This window comes from Xyrauchen texanus, chromosome 37, assembly GCF_025860055.1.
Source record: "Xyrauchen texanus isolate HMW12.3.18 chromosome 37, RBS_HiC_50CHRs, whole genome shotgun sequence".
Classification (NCBI taxonomy): Eukaryota; Metazoa; Chordata; class Actinopteri; order Cypriniformes; family Catostomidae; genus Xyrauchen; species Xyrauchen texanus.
Genome location: NC_068312.1, coordinates 10,232,892 through 10,253,290, shown reverse-complemented (window position 1 = coordinate 10,253,290; position 20,399 = coordinate 10,232,892). Strand labels below are relative to the sequence as shown.

The 20,399-nt window shown below is 39.5% G+C and overlaps 1 pseudogene; it reads left to right on the top strand.

Moving 5' to 3' along the window:
- Positions 1-20,399, top strand: part of LOC127631270 (calcineurin-binding protein cabin-1-like) — a 95,427-nt pseudogene that overhangs the window by 33,840 nt on the left and 41,188 nt on the right.

Below are 20,399 nucleotides of genomic sequence, written 5' to 3'. Positions count from 1 at the left end.
TCTTAGCTGCCTCCCAGCCTGACCAGCTAAAAAGTGTTCAAACCCCCTCTGAAACCAGCTAACTGACCAGCCTGGCGGGGCTGGGTGACCAGCTAAAACCAGCCAACCAGCTTAAGCTGGTTTTAGCTGGTCTTTTAAGCAGGGATGTACAGCAGGGGCTTGCAAATTTTTGGCATGAAGTGACATTTTTAAATTCCCTGTAAATCCCTATGCCAAACCTCCTCCAAAAAGAAAGAAAAAGACAGACAGATAGATACAGGCAGACAGAAAAACAGACAGACCATGTCCATGCAGAATAAAACAACTTTTATGAGGTTACTAAAATGGAGTCTTCATCTCATATGAGTGATCGATTTTATACATATATTTTAAAATTACAGTTGATTTCATTAAGTAAAAATTTGTAATGAGAAAAACAATGAATGAGTGCACCATGAATTATGTTGATTTGAGAGTCAGCGTCTTGTGTGTGTGTGTGTGTGTGGAAAGTTAAGGACAGTGTATGCCAGCTTGATAATCTCAGCAGTAACTACAGGTTTACACCAGGCAAATACGCTATTGTTCTAAAAGCAGGCTGTTCTCTGCTCAACCGCACAGCATGACCAATTTACTCACATGATCCTCCACTGCAGCGCTGCTTAACCTGATGTGTGTCGTGCTTTGAGCGGCTCGTGATGAGCAGTGGTCATGTGAAGGGGTTGTCCGGGCTGTGTGCTTCTGCTGACTAGCGCTGTTTAGTCACACTTTAATTTTTGGCATGCAGCTGTGAAGGACTTCAACATGTCAATAATTCATACCCCTGTTTCTCAATGTTGTTCGCTCACGTGTGAGTGATTACTACAAATGCCACCAATGGTGGATCAAACAATAATTTACGGACACCAAGCATTTGGACCCCCTGTTGAAGACCCTTCATGTAGCATTTTCAGACAGGAAATGTCTGATTTTCCTGATGTTGTAAAGTATTAATGAGATGTGTGCAGTGAAATTAAGTTGGTCATTTACCACCACTCCCAGGTTCTGGGCTGCTCTGGTTAGTGTTAGTGTAGTTGAACCAAGATTATTTGTGAGCTTGTGGTCAACAGATGGGTTGGCTGGGATAACAAGGAGTTCTGTCTTGGCAAGGTTTAGCTGAAGATGTTATTCCTTCATTCAGGATGGAATGTCCGAAAGGCAGGCAGAGATATGAGCTGAGACAGTAGGTTCATTAGGCTGGAACGACAGGTTGAGCTGTGTATCATCTTCGTAGCAGTGGTAGGAAAAGCCATGGTCCTCAATTACCGGTCTGAGTGATGTGTACATCAAGAAGAGGAGGGGTCCAAGCACTGATCCTTGAGGAACCCAAGTGGTGTGTCTTTGACACCTCTCCTCTCCAGGAGACCTTGAACGACCTGCAAGTCAGATATGATTTAAACCATCCAAGCACAGTTCCTGTGATGCCCAGGTAAGAGAGGTTGGACAAAAGAATCTTGTGGTTCACTGTGTCGAAGGCAGCAGACAAGTAAAGGAGGATGAGGACATATGATTTGGAGTTGTTTCTCGACAGTCGCAGGGTTTCAGCTACTGACTAGAGTTTTTTGAAGCCAGACTGATGTCTGTCGAGTAGGTTATTCCGTGAGAGAAAAGAAGACAACTGGTTGAATAAGACCCTCTCAAGAGTTTTAGACAGGTCCCCTTTGTGCCACCAAAATCAGAATAGCTTTCTGAGATTATATTCTTCTCACCACAATTGTACAGAGCGGTTATCTGAGTTACCGTAGACTGTCAGTTCGAACCAGTCTGGCCATTCTTTGTTGACATTTCTGATCTCCCATTCACTCCCGTCCCGCTGATGTCCCGCTCAGAACTCCCACTCACTGGATGTTTTTTGTTTTTGGCACCATTTGGAGTATTCTAGAGACTATTGTGCGTGAAAATCCCAGGATATCAGCAGTTAGAGAAATACACAAACCATCCTGTCACAGCTGATTGTCATAACAATCATGCCATGGTCCAAATCACTGAGATCACGTTTTTCCCATTCTGATGGTTGAGGTGAACATTAACTGAAGCTTCAGATTTTATGCACTGCACTGCTGCAGCATGATTGGCTACTTAGATAATCGCATAGATGATGGTTGGTGCCAAACGGGCTGATTTGAGTATTTCTTTAACTACTGATCTCCTGGGAATTTCACGCACAACTGTCTCTAGAATTTACTCAGAATTGGGCCAAAAACAAAAAACATCCAGTGAGGGGCAGTTAAAAATGTGGATGGAAATGCCTTGTTGATGAGAGAGGTCAACAGAGAATGGCAAGACTGGTTCAAACTGACAATGTCTATGTTAACTCAGATAACTGCTCTGTACAATTGTGGTGAGAAGAATATCATCTCAGAATGCTATTCTGAGATGCGGGTTGGCGCTGTTTTGGTGGCACGATGGGGACCTATACACAATATTAGGTAGGTGGTTTTAATGTTGTGGCTGATCGGTGTAACTGCAGCATATAACTTGCAAAAGTGTGGCAAAGGGCACTTAAAAAAAAATGGAGATTGATATCAGCCTCAAATTTCCTGATCGGTGCACCACTACTGAAATCTGCTTATAAAAAAATCTTAATTTCGGTTCTGCTGAAGAAGGAAAGTCATACACATCTCGGATGGCTTAAAGGTAAATAAATCAAGAGAGACTTTTCATTTTTGTGTGAACTACTCCTTTAAGGAAAATTAGTGCATTGAAAAAGCCAAGAAAATGTGGAAGTCTGGAATAAAGCAAAATGGTTAAATTGCTTTGATTAACCTTTACTTTTTGATTTCTGAATACATTCCGGCATGCATGCTGCTTTCTCCTTACATGCAAGTTTGAAGTTGTCCCTTGCCCTTGCCAAATGCCTCCAAACATGGCCCTAGGACAACCTCCCCTTAAACTGACAACATCCAATACTGTGGTGTCATGGATTCACCTAGAAAAGATTTGTAAAAGCAAATTATTTTTATATTGAAGATTATCATTACAGTAGTGTTAAGTGAGATTTAGGTTGACAGACACTGACAAAGAAGAGAGAAAGATTGTGCTAACTTTGGCAGTGAGAGGATAATTGTGAATTGAGACATCTTTATCATTCACTTACTTCAAACAGTGTTGCCAACTTAGCGACTTTGTCACTAGATTTAGTGACTTTTTCACCCCTTAACGAGTAAAAGTGCCATCTAGCAATTTTAGCAACTTTTGTAGTCTGCTTTAGCGACATTCTTCCACATCTGATGACACAAAAGAACATCAGCTCTATCATGTTCTAGTGCTCCCCTGTGTTTCAATTAATATGACTGAGATGCATGTCATCAGGAATTGGATTTACAGTATGCGCATATGGATGTTCTATAAATCAAATGACTGACAAGCTTACGTGTTATTGGTAATTGTTGCGACAATATCAACCTTTTAATGTGCAAGCTCTCCGTTTAGAGAAAAAATCAGGATGAGAGAGAGAATGGAATGGATATGAACCCCTGATCTATAATAAAGTGTAGAGATACACTGGCAGCCAAAAGTTTGGAATAATGTACAGATTTTGCTCATATGCAAAGAAATTGGTACTTTTATTCACCAACGCGGCTTTCAACTGATCACAATGTATAGTCAGGACATTATAAATATGAAAAATTACTGTTACAATTTATTTTTTAGAATTTCTAAAAACTACTTCAAAGAGTTCTCATCAAAAAATCCTCCACATGCAGCAATGACAGCTTTGCAGATCCTTGACATTCTAGCTGTCAGTTTGTCCAGATACTCAGGTGAAATTTCAGATGTGACTGTCTTGTCGGGCACTTCTCACACACCTTACAGTCTAGCTGATCCCACAAAAGCTAAATGAGATTAAGATCCATAACACTCTTTTCCAATTATCTGTTGTCCAATGTCTGTGTTTCTTTGCCCACTCTAACCTTTTATTTTTGTTTTTCTGTTTCAAAAGTGGCTTTTTCTTTGCAATTCTTCCCATAAGGCTGCACCCCTGAGTCTTCTCTTTACTGTTGTACATGAAACTGGTGTTGAGCGGGTAGAATTCAGTGAAGCTGTCAGATGAGGACATGTGACCTATTTCTCAAACTAGAGACTCTGATGTACGTATCCTCTTGTTTAGTTGTACATCTGGCCTTCCACATCTCTTTCTGTCCTTGTTAGAGCCATTTGTTCTTTGACTTTGAAGACTGTTTTGTAACCTTTGTATGAAATCTTCAGTTTTCAAGCATTGTATAGCCTTCATTCCTCAAAACAATGATTGACTGATGAATTTCTAGAGAGTTTCTTTTTTTGCTATTTTTGACCTAATATTGACCTAAAGATATGTCAGTCTGTTGCATACTGTGTCAACTTAGAAAACAAACACAAAGACAATGTTAAGCTTCATTTAATGAATCAAATAGCTTTCAACTGTGTTTGATATAATGGCAAGTGATTTTCTAGAACCAAATTAGCAATTTAGCATGATTACTCAAGAATAAGGTGTTTGAGTGATGGCTGCTGGAAATGGGGCCTGTCTAGATTTGATCAAAAATGACTTTTTTCAAATAGTGATGGTGGTGTATTTTTATATCAATAATGTCCTGACTATACTTCAGTTGAATACCACTTTGGTGAATTAAAGTACAATTTCATTCTGAAACAGCTAAATCTGTGCTAAAGCTCTAAACGGTTGACCAGTCACAACAGACTGGGTCAGCTGACCAATCAGAGCATAATGGGCTTTTCAGAAAGTTTTTTTTTTTTTAAAGAGACAGGAGCTACAACAAAGCATTACAGTCAGAGGGTGAAAAGAGGTGCTGCAGAAATGTTCAGTATGATAAAAATAACATGTTTTTTTAACATTAACGCATGTAAACCTATTCTAGTAGACTCCCAAAATAAAATGTTGAACCTGTGAACATAATATAGGCTCTTTGAAAGACTCAGACTTAGAATCCTATTACCTTCAACTGAGAACATTTTTTAATTTCCCAGGTCTACTTTCAAAAAGGTCTACAAGATATTTACTTCACTTAATGAAAACACATGGACAGTCTGGCACATCAAGTCTAAATTGGGAATTAGGCTAATTTTTTCACATGTAACACATACAATTTTTTTTTTTTTAACAAATAAATTTTCCGTAGCCTACGATGGTTGAACCAGACATCAGTCCTAGCTAAACAACATGTGAATAACATGCAACCAGGGCTGGACTGGTAATCGGGCATTTTCCCGGTGAGCCGACGCACTTTGGGGCCAGGGGTGGACAGGCCATCGGGAGAATCGAGCAGCGAAACGCGATGAATGAGCCACCGCGTTAGGCAGAACGGACCCCAAAACGGTGCCGCGATATGCAGAAAAGGACAGCGAACCCCCCCAGGACAGCAACGCCCTGGGAACCACCCAATGGTAAATATTTTTTCCCCACTAACACCTTTGTTATATGAAAGAAATGTGTTGTAATGTTAGATCATAATAGTAAAGGGCTGTTTTGACCATTTAATTTTTTCACAGATTGAAATTTTCATGAAAAAAAAAATTTGAAACGCATATTAACAACTAACTTGCCTGAACAGTTCTAATATGCTGTAATTTATGGCCATAATGCTCTTCAAGGTTTTGTCATTCTTCGTGCTGCTCAGTGGAATGTAATGTGTAGTTGTATAAGTTAAGGCAGGAGTAATTTAAGGCAACTAGCTTTTTGCAGTGAAACACTTTACCTTAAACTCTGACCTTTAGTGGCTTGAACTCTGCCTGAAGCTCTTCTGAATGAAAGACATGTCTGTCACTTACAAGATCAAGAGTGTTTCACAACATACTAAATTACGTGTAAATGTTGTGCCTCGTTGTTTCCGTGTGAAGTGCTGGTATGTGAAAGTTCAGCATGTGAACATGGTCAGCATGATTTGCATGTAGACTTTCCTGTTAACAGCAGAAGGTTGTGTCTGCACGCATGTGCGCATGTTGTCACAGTAGAAAACCACAGACATTAACAGAGGAGGTAGGGGAAATGAGTGCTGTTTGATGAAGGAACAACCTGGGTAACTTCACTCGTGTCTTCTCTGAGTCTGTCTATCACTGCCTACAGAAAAAGGGTTTTCCCTGAATAAAGGCTGATTTATACTTGCTGGGCGAACAGGCTTCACTTAGTTCGCCTACAAATGTTGATGAAATACAGTGACTTTGTTGTTCTGACATTGTGTTCGTTTGCTGATATTTCTGAAATTCTCCAACCTGGGAGAACTCGTCTGGTTGACGAGCATTGATGATTGGTCGAAGCCAACTGTGGGTGTGGTTTGGATGTGAGTATTTTTACAGTATATTTACAATCGCGTGTGCCAGCTGAGTAGCTGTTACCTATGTAACTTTGAAGCCTGTCTCTCAGAAATTGTGCAGAAGTATCCTTTTTTTATATGATTCACAGCACAAACTCAACAAAGAAAGTGTGGCCACGACAAATGCGTGGAGAGCAATTTGAGTTTTTATGAACTCGGGTCAGATAACTCGTCGCCAAATGTGGAAGGGGCTCCGTGTAGTCACATGTAGTCTAAAAAAGCAAAGCGATACAGTGCTAAAAGCGGCGATCCACAAAGTGAAAAACCTGCATTAGTGGCATTACTTCCGTGGCTGGACACAGAACAGTACGTTAAACACTGTGACATCACCCTCAACAAATACATTTTAAAACTATGCCACGCGTTGTATAAATGCCGGCTTCGTTCACCTAGGGGGCTTTAGTTCGTCCAGGAGAAAAAAGTTTTGCGGCTTTCATAGTATAATTCGGGCTTTAGGGTCTCGTCTTGTCTCTTCTCTGCTCATCTCATCTTGTTTACATCTCATTCTGTTACTTGACTCGTATCATCTTGTCATCTCTTTAATGTCCCGTCTTATATCTGTTCTTGTTTCATAACTTCTCATCTTTTCTCATCTCTTGTCTCATACCATGTCTTGTGTCTTCTCATTCATGTTTCATCTGTTTTCATCTCGTAGCTTTTCTTCTCATCTCTTATCGTCTCTTGTGTTGTGTCTTATTCGGGTCTCTCTTCTTGTAAATTCTTGTCCCCTCACTTCTTCTTGTCTTGTAATGCCTTGAGTCTTGTAAACATCTCGTCTTGTCTCATCTTTTCTCGTGTTGTCTTTCTTTTTGTATCATCTTTGAATGTTTCTTCTTGTTTCATATCATCATTTATTTTTGTTTTTGTAATTTCTTCTCGTTCAGGGTCACCTTTCCTTATCGCTTGTCTTGTCGTCATCTCAATGTCTTCTCATTATCATCTCTTCTCATATTGTATAGTGCTGTTGTGTGTTCTCATTCATGTCTCCTCTCTTGTTGTAATTTCTCTACATGTCTCCTTGTCTTCTCTAATTTCTTCTCATCTCGTATTGTCTTGCTTGACGTCTTGTTCACATCTCATCTTTTCTCATCTCTTCGTCTCATAAATTCTCTTGTCTCATATTGTCTCGTCTAGTCTCATCTCGTATCATCTTGCTCGCATCTCATCTTGTCTCAACTTATCTATTTTTGTCTAACTTCTCTTGTCTCTTCTTGTCCCATGTGGTCTCATCATTTCTTCTCATTCATCTTTTATCATCTTGTGTCTCTTGTCTTATATCATCTTGTCTTTTATCTCTTCTCACCTCGTAACTTTTCTTGCCATTTCTGCTGCCTCTTGTCTTTTCTTTTCTCTTGTCTTATAGTCTTGTATTGTCTTCTCTCGTCTCATAACTTCTTGTCTCCTCTCATTTCTTCTCATCTTATAATGTCTCCTCTTGCATCTTGTTCGTGTAATCGTTTCTTGTCTCATAAATTCTCTTCTCGTAACGCCTCGTTTTTTTATTCCCATTCTCGTCTTTTCTTCTCATAACTTTTATCATCTCTTCTAGTCTCTTTTTGTCTTGTGTTGTGTCTCGTCTCCTCATTTCTTCTTGTCCTGTCTGGTAACATCTTGTTTTTATTATTTTCATTCACATCTCATCATTTCTTATCTCTTGTTTCGTCATCTTGTCTTCTCGTTAGTGTCTCTTCTCATAACTTGTTTCATTTTGCCTTATCTTGTGGCTTCATGTTCATATGTCTTCTCATCTCTTCTTGTTTGATATAATCTTTTTGTGTCTTCTTCATGCCTCTTTTTTCCTCTCATCTCTTCTTGTGCCATATCTTCTCTTTTTGTCTCATACCATCTTTTCATATCTTATTGTTCATACCTCTTTGCTTCCTCTCTTCTCATATCTTATTTTTTTGTCTACTCTCCTCATTCCATATATCTGTTTGTCTTCATGCACACCCTCTGCCCTCTGACCCACACCGACATCCTGTTGCATGTTCTCTGTTTGTATGTATGTTTTGTGTGGGTGTGCACTGCTGAGCTGAGAAACTGATCTATTCTCTGATTGGCTGGCTACATTCTAAAGGGGCCGTCTCTCCGCTTGTGTTCAGAGAAAGAGAGAAAGCACAGGGGAGGAGGGTGAGGGAGCACGAGCGAGCGCGTTGGGGCCAGAGCAGAGAAAGAGAAGCGTGGGTGTTTTGTTTTGCGATGGCAGGGCTGGAAAGAGAGGATAGAGAACACAAGACTGTTTGAGGCACACTTGTTCAGCTATCTTTCTCCTCTCTCCACACGCGTGTAGCCCACTCCCTTGAGCCTGGACTATAGCTAGCCTTCTCTTGCTGGGGAAAAAAATTAATAAAAATCAATACAACTCACTTACTCACACTTTATATTGGCGGAGCGTGGAGTTGCTCTCCTCGGTGATGGTAAGTTCCTCTCTATTATTTCCCCTCTGTTGGTTTCCTTTTCCTGCTCCTTTCCCTGGTTGTGGAATAAAATAACAAAGGAAAAGTATTTGTTTTTTGTTTTTTTATAAGCAGGAATTGGAGGAAGAAGCTGGGAAAAAGGAGTGCTGTAGAGTTAGAGTAGAGAGCATAGTGACAGAAAGTGCGAGCAAGCTTTGAGCGTCGATGCATGACGTAGGTAATAGTTAGCTAGTGCTCATGTTGGCACCCTGCATTTCGTCAACACGAGCAGCGGTAATGTTCAGAAATGGAGTGATAAAGTGTGCCGTGAGTCAGAAAACTGGGAACCACCTTGTTCTTGCTTTCATTTTTTTCTGCTTTTCTCCTCTTTGGCATGCGGTTCTTCTACCGCGAGCAGTGCAAATGCTGCTATAGATGAGTGTGTGGAGTTTTGAACGCTTACTTGACACTTTTAGCAGTAGGTGAGGCTGGGGTTATGAGGGGGAATCCCCTGAAAGAGCACTCAATGTTCAGTGTCAGTGTGCAGTTCTGCAATTACACAGAAAATGTATCTGTTCAGAAACATTTCGCCTTGTTTATCAAACGTAAAAAATGTAAAATCTGAACTGTGTGACACCGCTGCTTATCAGAAACATGTCTTCTGGTGTTTCTGAATTCTTCCCGCGTGAAAAGCTCTCTGTATCTAAGGAAACTGTCGATTTTGGTTTTAAGATTTATTTCTTGTGTAGTAAATTTCAGACTTTCTTTGGCACTCAAGCTCAAAGGACTGGTCTCGCTTGTTCAGGGAAGCCCCGTGTCTGCTGTGTTCGCCACAATTCAGTGATTTTGCTGTCAAATTATATTGATCGCATTAGTTGCAGCTGTAGGCCTGCAACAGACATGACAGTTTTTTTTCTTGCTCTGGACATTTCAGTTTACTCTTTAAGGCTGGTTAAACTCAATTTGTATGGTTTTAAAGCTTTTTTTCTGATGGTAGAGCTTTAATAAATAAGCACACTGAGCACAGCTGAAGTCGAGGAGTTTTCTTTCATACTAGTGGATATGATCTAATCAGATGCAGATGATTGGCTGTATTCATCATCTTTATTCTTCAAGGCATTTTATTTACTGTGGAAGAAATGCTTTTATCTTCCCTTGAATGACTTAAGACACATGTAAAGAGCTGTTCTTTAACTGAACTATTCTTTATTTCCCTATCATCAAGTTGTTGCTATTCCCAGACAAAAAGATACTGAGAAAGAATAAAACCATCTACGTATGTATCAAATTCCAGGGTCCTTACCCCTCAAACCTTGTGTTAAACCAATAGTTATGAAAGAGAGAGGGATGTATTATATCTCTCCATTTTATGAATAGCTGATTCTCATGAACACGTTGAAACTACATCGACTGCAGACTATTGAATATCAGTCACCATATTGACAAAGTACAAAAGATGTTTTCATATACACTGACATTTTTTTTTTAAGTTTTGAGAGCCAAAATCATCATGGCAACTGAGTTTTGCTGTCAAATAAAAACACATAAAACTTCAGTATGTGTTATGATTTGTGTTGCCATTTTAAGCAATAATACTGTAATTAACACACCCCCATTTCATTCCAAACATGTTTGATTTTCTTCTGTGGAACATGAATGAATTTTTAAGAATTTTGAATCTCCCCATACAGCAAATGTGTAGTGAACCGAGGATGTCAAGCTCCAAAAAAGACCAAAGTTCACTATAAAAGCATCATGAAAGTACTCCATACACAACTCATGCACTATGCTCTGTAATAAATTTTATACATGCTGTTGTGCCTTCAAGCAAGTTGCCTCAAGATCAAAGATAATTTTTGTGTGTTGTGATCAGTCAAATGTCATTTGAAAGTTTTGAACATTATAATGGCATTTTCATTTCATCAACATGAAAGTATGTTTTTTTTGTAATGTACTGTATATTATGGTATTAAAGGGATCATGTCATGCTTTTTTTTTTTTCCTTTAGGTTCGTTTTTAATGTTGGTAAAGTTGACATGACCACTTTAAAAAATGCAAACCCATTTATTGCAAACCCATTTTTCTCCTACCAAAACACACTGTTCACAACAACAGTGCTGCTGTGGTAATACAGTAAGCTGCACTGCAAGAATGACCAATGACTAATGTGTTTGTGTGTGTAGTCTGGCTGTAAAGCAGTTTTATTTGGACTGAGGTACAGCAGTTCAAGGGTTCTGTGCCAGATTTACATAAGAGTATCATTCCATCCACACCCCCTCCTGCCTCTCTTGTATCTATCCCTCAGGACAAGCCCACTCCCACCTCTCCCCATATTTGTCCATAAGGACACACCCTCGCCTACCTCTTTCCATTTATGTCCATCAAGACATGCACCCTGCTGGCTTACTCCAAAATCCATCAATCTTGACACACACCCTCCTGCCTCTCCTGTATCCATTATTCAGGACACAACCCCCTCCTTCCTATTTTTTTTGTATATGTCCTTCATGTCATGACCCCTCCTGCTTGTCTCTTGTTTATGTCCATCAGGACATGCCCGCTCCTGCCTCTCTTTTGTACACTCACCATCCACTTTATTAGGTACACCTGTACGTCTACTTAATCATGTGATTCAGCTAATCAGTCAATCATGTGGCAGCAGTGTAAGATATAAAATCATGCAGATATGGGTCAGGAGCTTAAGTTAATATTCACATCAACCATCAGAATGGGGAAACATATGATCTCAGTGATTTAGACCATGGTATGGTTGTTGGTGACAGATGGGCTGGTTTGAGTATTTCTGTAACTGCTGATCTCCTGGGAATTTCATGCGCTAAAGTCTCAATTTACTCCAAATGGTGCCCAAAACCAAAAACCTCAATTCAGCGGCAGTTCTGTGGATGGAAATGCCTCGTTGATGAGAGGGGTCAACAGAGAATGAGCAGAATGGTTCAAGCTGACAGAAAGGCTACGGTAACTCTGATTATGCCTCTGTACAATTGTGGTGAGCAGAATAGCATCTCAGAATGCATAACGTGTCAAACCTTGAGGCAGATGGGCTACAACAGCAAAACACCAAGTTGGCTTCCACTTCTGTCAACCAAGAACAGAAAACTAAGGCTGCAGCGGCTCTACCATTTGTGTAATTCAGCAGAAATCCAGATTTGGCAGACCAGGTGATGGTTTTCCAATCGTCTACTGTCCAGTTTTGGTGAGCATGTGTCCAGTTTTGGTGAGCATGTGCCCACTGCGGCTTCTGTTTCCTGTTCTTAGCTGACAGTAGTGGTACCCGGAGGGGTCCGCTGCTGCTCTGGCCTCAATGTTCGACATGTTGTATGCTCAGAAATTCTTTTCTGTATAGAAGTGTTGTAATACATGGTTATTTGAGTTACTGTCGCCTTCCTGTCAACTCTAATCAGTCTGACCATTAACAAGTCGTTAATGTCCACAGAACTGCTGCTCGCTGGATGATGGCCACATGATTTGCTGGGTAGATAATCGCATGAATAAGTAGATGTACAGGTGCACCTAATTAAGTGGCCGGTGAGTGTACAGTGTATCCAGAAAGTATTCACAGCGCTTCGCTTTATCCACATTTTATGTTACAGCCTTATTATAAAATTTATTTATTATTCTATTTTTACTTTTCCTCAAAATTCTACAAGCAATACCCCATAATGACAACTTGAAATAAGTTTGTTTGAAATCTTTGCACATTTATTACAAATAAAAATGAAAAAAAATCACATGTACATAAGTATTCACAGCCTTTGCCATGACAATCAAAATTGAGCTCCGGTGTATCCTGTTTCCACTGATCATCCTTGAGATGTATCTACAAATTGACTGGAGTCCACTTGTAGTAAATTCAGTTGATTGGACATGATTTGGAAAGGCACACACAGTCTACATAAGGTCCCACAGTTCACAGTGTATGTCAGAGCACAAACCATGCCATGAAGTCCAAGGAATTGTCTGTAGACCTCCGAGACAGGATTGTATCGAGGCACAGATCTGGGAAAGGGTACAGACATTTTTTTGCAGCATTAAAGGTCCAAATGAGCACAGTGGCCTCCATCATCCGTAAATGGAAGAAGTTTGGAACCACCAGGACTCTTCCTAGAGCTGACCGCCCAGCCAAACTGAGTCAGGGAGGTGACTAAGAACCCAATGGTCACTCTGACAGAGCTCCAGCGTTTCTCTGTGGAGAGAGGAGAACCTTCCAGAGGAACAACCATCTCTGCAGCACTCCACCAATCAGGCCTGTATGGTAGAGCGGCCAGACGGAAGCCACTCCTCAGTAAAAGGCACATGACATCCCGCCTGGAGTTTGCCAAAAGGCACCTGAAGGACTCTCAGATCATGAGAAACAAAATTCTCTTGTCTGATGAAACAAAGATTGAACACTTTGGCCTGAATGGCAAGTGTCATGTCTGGAGGAAACCAGGCACCACTATCACCTGGCCAATACCATCCCTATAGTGAAGCATGGTGGTGGAATGTTTTTCAGCGGCAGGAACTGAGAGACTAGTCAGGATCGAGGGAAAGATGAATGCAGCAATGTACAGAGACATCCTTGATGAAAACCTGCTCCAGAGCACTCTGGACCTCAGACTGAGGCAAAGTTTCATCTTCCAACAGGACAACGACCCTAAGCACACAGCCAAGATAACAAAGGAATGGCTACGGGACAACTCTGTGAATGTCCTTGAGTGGCCCAGACTTGAACCCGATTGAACATCTCTGGAGAGATCTGAAAATGGCTGTGCACCGACACTCCCCATCCAACCTGATGGAGCTTGAGAGGTCCTGCAAAGAAGAATGGGAGAAACTGCCCAAAAATAGGTGTGCCAAGCTTGTAGCATCATACACAAAAAGACTTGAGGCTGTAATTGGTGCAATGTTGCTTCAACAAAGTATTGAACAAAGGCTGTGAATACTTTATACATGTGATTTTTATAAATTTGCAACGAATTCAAACAAACTTCTTTCACGTTGTCATTATGGGCTATTGTTTGTAGAATTATGAGGAAATTAGTGTATTTAATCCATCTTGGAATAAGGCTGTAACATAACAAAATGTGGAAAAAGTGAAGCTCTGTGAATACTTTCTGTATGCACTGTATAGGTCCATCAGGACATGCCTCCTCCTGCTTCTCTCTTGTGTATGTCCATCTGGACATGCCTCTTCCTGCCTCTCTTTTTTATCTCTCCATCAGAACATGCACCTCTCTTTTGTATATGCTCATCTGGACACGCGTCTTCCTGCTTCTCGTGTCTCTCCATCAGGACATACACCTCCTGCCTCTCTCTTGTATCTGTCCATTAGGACACGCCCCCTCCTGCCTTCCTCTCAAATCCATCCATCAGCACATGCCACTTCTTGACTCTCTCCCATATCTAGCCATCCCCTGTGTCGTGCTGGATGGGCTTTGGGTAATCCCTGCAGTGAAAGGGCAAAATCCTTTTAGACACAAACACACACATTCTCTGCAAGCATGTCTCTCTGACTGCTGTTTCGCATACAAAACTATGTGTTATGGCAGCCACTGATGAAAGTCTGTAAAATGTATTGTTTATTGTTCAGAGGTGGAAAGTCTGCTTTAGACAGTGAGCATGCCACTTGTTACTTTTCCACCGACAGGGTGCCAATGCCCAATCTAGAACTGTTTCGCAAGTTTCCACTGCAGTTCTTGGTTTGAAAAATCAACTTTGCTCCTTTAAACCAGTCTTGCAAGACTGATGCAAAACAGAACTAGTTCATTCCCATTGTTATCAACAAAGCTGTCAACAATGGAAGCACCTCATGTGGCTATTTGATGTGCATTCAGATGACAGATATCCCATGTTGCATAAAATAAATGTGCAATGTACAAATATTGTACGATTACGGTGAATTGTATTAACTGTAACTATGGACATTGCATCACATTTTATGATTGTATGATCACATTGAATCAAATTATTTTGGAGATTAAAATATCTTCGACTTGAAAATAAAGACTGTTATGTATGTTTATTTTTGGGCAGGTTATTTCATAGCAGTCATTTTTCATTGAAGTCAGATAGTTTAAGCGTAATTCCAAAAATATTTCCAAATGCATTTGTAATGAAATGCATGTGACGCAGATTATGTACAGATCATGTGATCCACAATTAGTTGACAAATACCCATCAACTAGTGACAGAACTAATCGACAATACATGCGGGCAGCTTTTCACAGCTGACTTCCCAATATATACCGTATGATTTTCAGTCATTGCTTCTCATCAACCTATCAATTAAAGCCCAAAGTTCTCCCTCATAACCTTACTCGTCTCATTGTCCTGACATGTACTGGTTTGGTCAGCATGTTTGCTCTGCTCTGGACTAAATATGATGAATAGCAGATGCATCACTAGATCATGCTGCACGCAAATAAACAACCAGATCTTTCTTTCTTGCTTCACGTTCCTTTTTTCCCCTCTCCTTTTTCATTCCTGTATATTCTCTCTGCACCCACAGCCTCAATTTCCACAGTGTTCTCTGTGCTATTACCTACATTTTCTGGAATGTCCAAATGTCCAAACATGGTTGTCTGCCAGCCCTAACTCAGTCAGTCTCCCTTTCCTCCCTCACATTCCTGTTTTTAGGGCAATCAGAAAGATTCAAGCATTATGGAAAACTGGGCTTCACTGTTTTGATAATTAAAATAAAAGACTGTTGTATGGATGCTTGCTCCAGATTTTAACTGCTGCATGATTCTGTTTCAAAATGGACTATTTTCTCTAATTTATGTTTACTATAAGAAGTTCTGTACTTGTTGGAGACACGTTCACACAGCTGGCTCCTTTGAAGAATGCATTAGGTCTGAAACTATCTCTATGCAATAGGGCTGCAACTAAAGATTATTTTGATAATCGACTAATCTAACTATTATTCAATTATTCGGGTGATTATTGCAATGATTAATCATTAGTTCTTGGCCGACTATTCAGCTTGTGCCCCGACTTAAGGTTGTATTAAACATATTTGCTAACAATAACGACAAAATCATCTTTAAAAATACCTCTAAATGACATTCACTGAATTAAAGGGAAAAAATACTCTTTATGAAGTTTAAGTCTGTAAAAAAAATCACTGCAAAAAATCCTCTTGTTATCAAGTGTTTTGTCTTATTATCTATTTAAAATGGTCTAAAATATACATTTACTTGAGAAGCAACGTATAAGATATTTAGACTTGCTTTAAGAGACAAATATAAATGTATTTTGTATGTTTATTTTTTCACTTGTTATACTTCTGCAAGTGCAGTAACGCCAAAATATACTTGTATTCAAGATCTATTCTCTAAACGCAAGTCTAAATATATGATATGTTGCTCCTCAGTTGAATACATCTTTTTGTGAAAAGGATTTTTAGACATTTTAAAATATTTGTATTTTCAATATTATATTCAACATTCTCAGATAAAAATGTTCTTCTTCTGCAGAATAGCTGCTAAATATATATTGCTTTAAAGGAGTTTTAGATGTTTTTATTGGAAAACAAGCCAAAACAAATCAAAAATGTATTTTGTTGCAGTGTATAATGGGGCGAAGACTACCCTCTCTCACCTTTCTGTTCACTTCAATCCATCTTTAACTCACAAAAAAACAAACTCTCTCTTATTAATAAAGCTGTATATTGCCAGTTTTCTTCACAATAAGAAATGCCCATTGACACACATTATGTTGCGAGCAATCACGTTATAATCTAGCTGCATTAAGCATGTGAAAGTGTGTGCATCAGTCGGATGCATTTTCAATCTCTCCCCCTCAGATTGAGACACTTTGCTCAACTCATAGAAGAGGCACAGAGAAATGCCAGTTTTGGAGTTTGCAGTTTTTTACATGACCTACTTATTATTTTTTACTTTAATAAAGCTATTATGCATTAAATATAAATGCATTCTAGACGTATTATTATTATATATTTTTTATAATTCCTTCATACTTTGCGATCTACATCACCTGAAGCTGTGAAAGTTTAGAGTGCATCTGGACTGTGAGCTGTGTTTTCTTCCTCTCCTCAGTTAGGCGGGAGCTGCAGTGCTGCTCTAGTGCGCCATCATTAGTTTCATATGATCTCACGTTACGTTAAATGACATAAAATGACTATTCGACAATTTTGTTTTATTGTCTATAACATTGGCTAATAGTTTCAGACCTACTATTCAAGTTTTCAAACACCGATGTGAATGCATCTATGTTTGAAAAAACACATTGGAACAAGCGCACTGTCCTGTTGTAGGTGCTTCTCACCTGATTCACTAAAGGAATTATGCAGATCAGGTAATGATGCAAATGCACCCACAAAATCGGTCATGAACAAATTTTGCACGTGCAATTCTGATCTTGCGGGCTCTAGCGGGACTGAGCAGCATCGCTCCACTACTGTGATCCTGGCACCTAAATCATCACTTTAACATGCTGAAAGTGCATTGACTTCACCACGCGTCTGAAAATATGTCAGTTACACTCTTCTCCATCATTTGATGGGTGGTTGGTGGATAAGATGGAGAATTCGGTGCTGATCTACCAAGTGCAAAAGTAGCATAACTGTTTTGTTCATTTGCCCACATATGTTTATCTTCGTAATCTTTCATTCAATGTATATGTTGCTCTGCCTCTGAAACAACTTTCTTTTTGTGCTCACATTACCAAGCCTTCTTATTTTTCAACCGTTCCCTGACTCCATTCTGGAAAGTAACAGTCACTTATTGTGATCCAGTCGATTCCCAATGGATAAATTCAAACCCTGTTATAAATTTATTTATTTATTTATTTTTTTTTTGTTTTGTTGGTTGTCCTCTTTTACTTAAAACAATTTCAATCAAAGGTATTCTTATGTTGACTTTAACGGGCATTCTTGTTTTACTGTAACAACATTTTGTACTCGAGGGGCTGATCAAAATCCATTAAATCGGAGATGTTGTTGTTCAGGTACCTTTTAATAAATTCTCTCAGGAAGGCTGTCTTCAAACTGTTTCTCTGTAAAGATAATAGTTGAACTGAAAGAGAACAGAGTTGCACTAATGCCTGCTCTATCCCCCCTTGTACCGTCGCTGGCACTGTATCCTTACCAGACACATATGAGAGTCCTGTGACAAGCAATTTGTCTATCCACACTGAACGTGACTCCACTGCATGACACACAGTCCCCGCTAGAGGTCGACCAATAGTGGGTTTTGCCGCTACTGATAACTAAAGTGGGGAGTAATCAGCCAATAGCTTTTAAAATCTATAATCTGAATCAACTTTCTACTCGGTGTAAAATGTAAAGTTTATTTGGTTAGAACGGAGAAAAGTTTGGAAAACTTTTATAAAAAAAACTCAACGGATCTGCACGAATTCATAAGGGACTTTTTTTTTTTATTCAAAACAACAAATTAAAAGGAAAGGTGAGCAGTTTAACATACTCTAACATTGTTCTAACTATTCAAACAGCTAATGTTAGCATCCTCTCCACCTTTTCAGCAATGCAGTTCTTCAGTGCTGCGAACAGTTGTAAACAAATTAATGATCAAACCATATTTGGTTGTCTTAAATGCTCGATTTTTTTGTACCATGACAATAATAAGATTGTGTATTGTATACCTTGGCTTTTCTCTGTTGATTTTAAATCCACTTCTGAAGCGTTTGTCTCTCTGCCCAGCCTAGTCCCGTGATTGTTTGTATTTCACTTCTGGAGGGTGCCGTTATACTGTAGAACCAAGGAGTTCAGACTGCAGAACCCACCAGCGGTGGCCACAGAGAAATTAAACCAAAAATAACTATTGGAAACTATCCGAGTTGATTTGATAGCCGATAGTTTAAAAACACATCTAATTGCCTCGATTAATCGGTTATTAGTCCCAACCAATCAGAACATATTTGAATGAGAGTGCACTGTGTGCAGGGCTACCCAATGCGTCATCACAGAAATGGAAACTACCTGTTCTGTAAAATGTCTAGTTGTTGGTTGCAGTCATGTTTGGTTAGGACAAAAACTCTGATTAAAATGAAAGCAATACCTTTTATTGCCTGAGGCTTTATTAGGTTGTGTGCAGTAATGATACAGTGCAAGAATGTGCACTTGCATTGCATTATGATTTGCATTATGAAACTACGCAATGCAACAACCCTTGAAACCGCCCTTGCTGAGATTGTTTTAGGACTTAGCATCTTTACTAGTTCATTGTATATTTGTTCTTCACCATTAGTACCTCTATTTGGTCTGCCATTTTCCAACAATTTGCACTGCACACACTATATACACATGATTAGAAGAGAGAAGAACAGATCGAGCTTTAGGAAAAGGGTTAAAGAGATGGATAGCAAGAGGATGTATTGGAGTGAGAGAGAGTGGGTAGAGGCAGATCTCTCATCAGTGGGTAGATTTTCATCATGGCTGGAGGCCAACACACCAAGAGTCAGGAACAGATGGCCTTACAATGAAAATATTATGCCTCCACCTTTCTCCTCCACTCCTTTCTTTTCTCTTAAACCAGGTTCACACTGCAATTTTTGTCAGGATTTTGGCAATTTATAAAAATTTCGTGGATTGCAATTGGCAGATCTTGGATCGCCTAATATGATATGCTCACCAAAGGTCAATTAATTGCCTTTATGATGTCTCTTGGCCTCGCATGAATTTCTGACAGTGTCAGAAATGTTGTAATCGCAGTGTGACTGCTCTTATGATGGGCATCTAATAAAGAACCAATAAGGGCACAGCAATTGATGATGTAGATTGCCAAGACACACTGTTTTTCTTTTTTTTTCAGGCAAAATATTGCCAGCATTAGCACATTGAATTTCACCTACAAGTATTTGAATGAACATCCGCTCATTCCCACAACCCACACATTTTCACCTCTCATCACTCATCATTACGCATTTTATGTTAATTGATCTACCCAAAGGTTTGTTTGGCCCAATGAGAGATTTTTAATCCATGTTTGTGGGCTAATAAATCATGCTTGTCATAATTGGCCCCTATGTGTTTTTTTTTTTTTTTTTGGGCAGTACTGTAAAGAGAAGCTCAACAGTTGCTTTGGTAGAATCAGTTTCCCTGTTTGGGAAATGAGACTTAAGCCAGACCTGACAGCCAACCCTGGTCTTAAGGGTGTCCTGATACATGCCAGCCATACACCATTTCTCTCTGCTAATGGATCTCTTCTCTTCCTCAGGGCATCTGGCATATTCCAGTAGATGACATTGATCGTCCTGGTAGTTTTGCATCTCATATGAACAGATCTACTGTGCTGTTGCTAGATGTGCTGTCTCAACTGAAAGATCACAACACCTTACTCAAAATCTACCTCATGCTTCAGAGAACCCCTGACCAGCGAAAGTAAGACTACTGCATCTCTTTTTGTTGATTTTCTTTTCTCTTTTTTTTGTATAGCTTTGTTTTGTTTGGTTTGATCCACAAAAAGTATCTTGAGCATCTTTGAGCATTCAAATCTATGCACTTCATTGTATAGATAACAGCTTATTGCTACCTAACAACCACATGGGAAACAAATGAATACAAATGCTGTTTCTAAACCTACCTTGACAGCATTTTTGGGCGTCATTCCAAATGTTGGGTAATGTTGTTAAAACAAACTTTGGTGGCTTTTGGTTTAACATGATTGGAGTCACAAAATTGATGAAGCCACACAGAGAA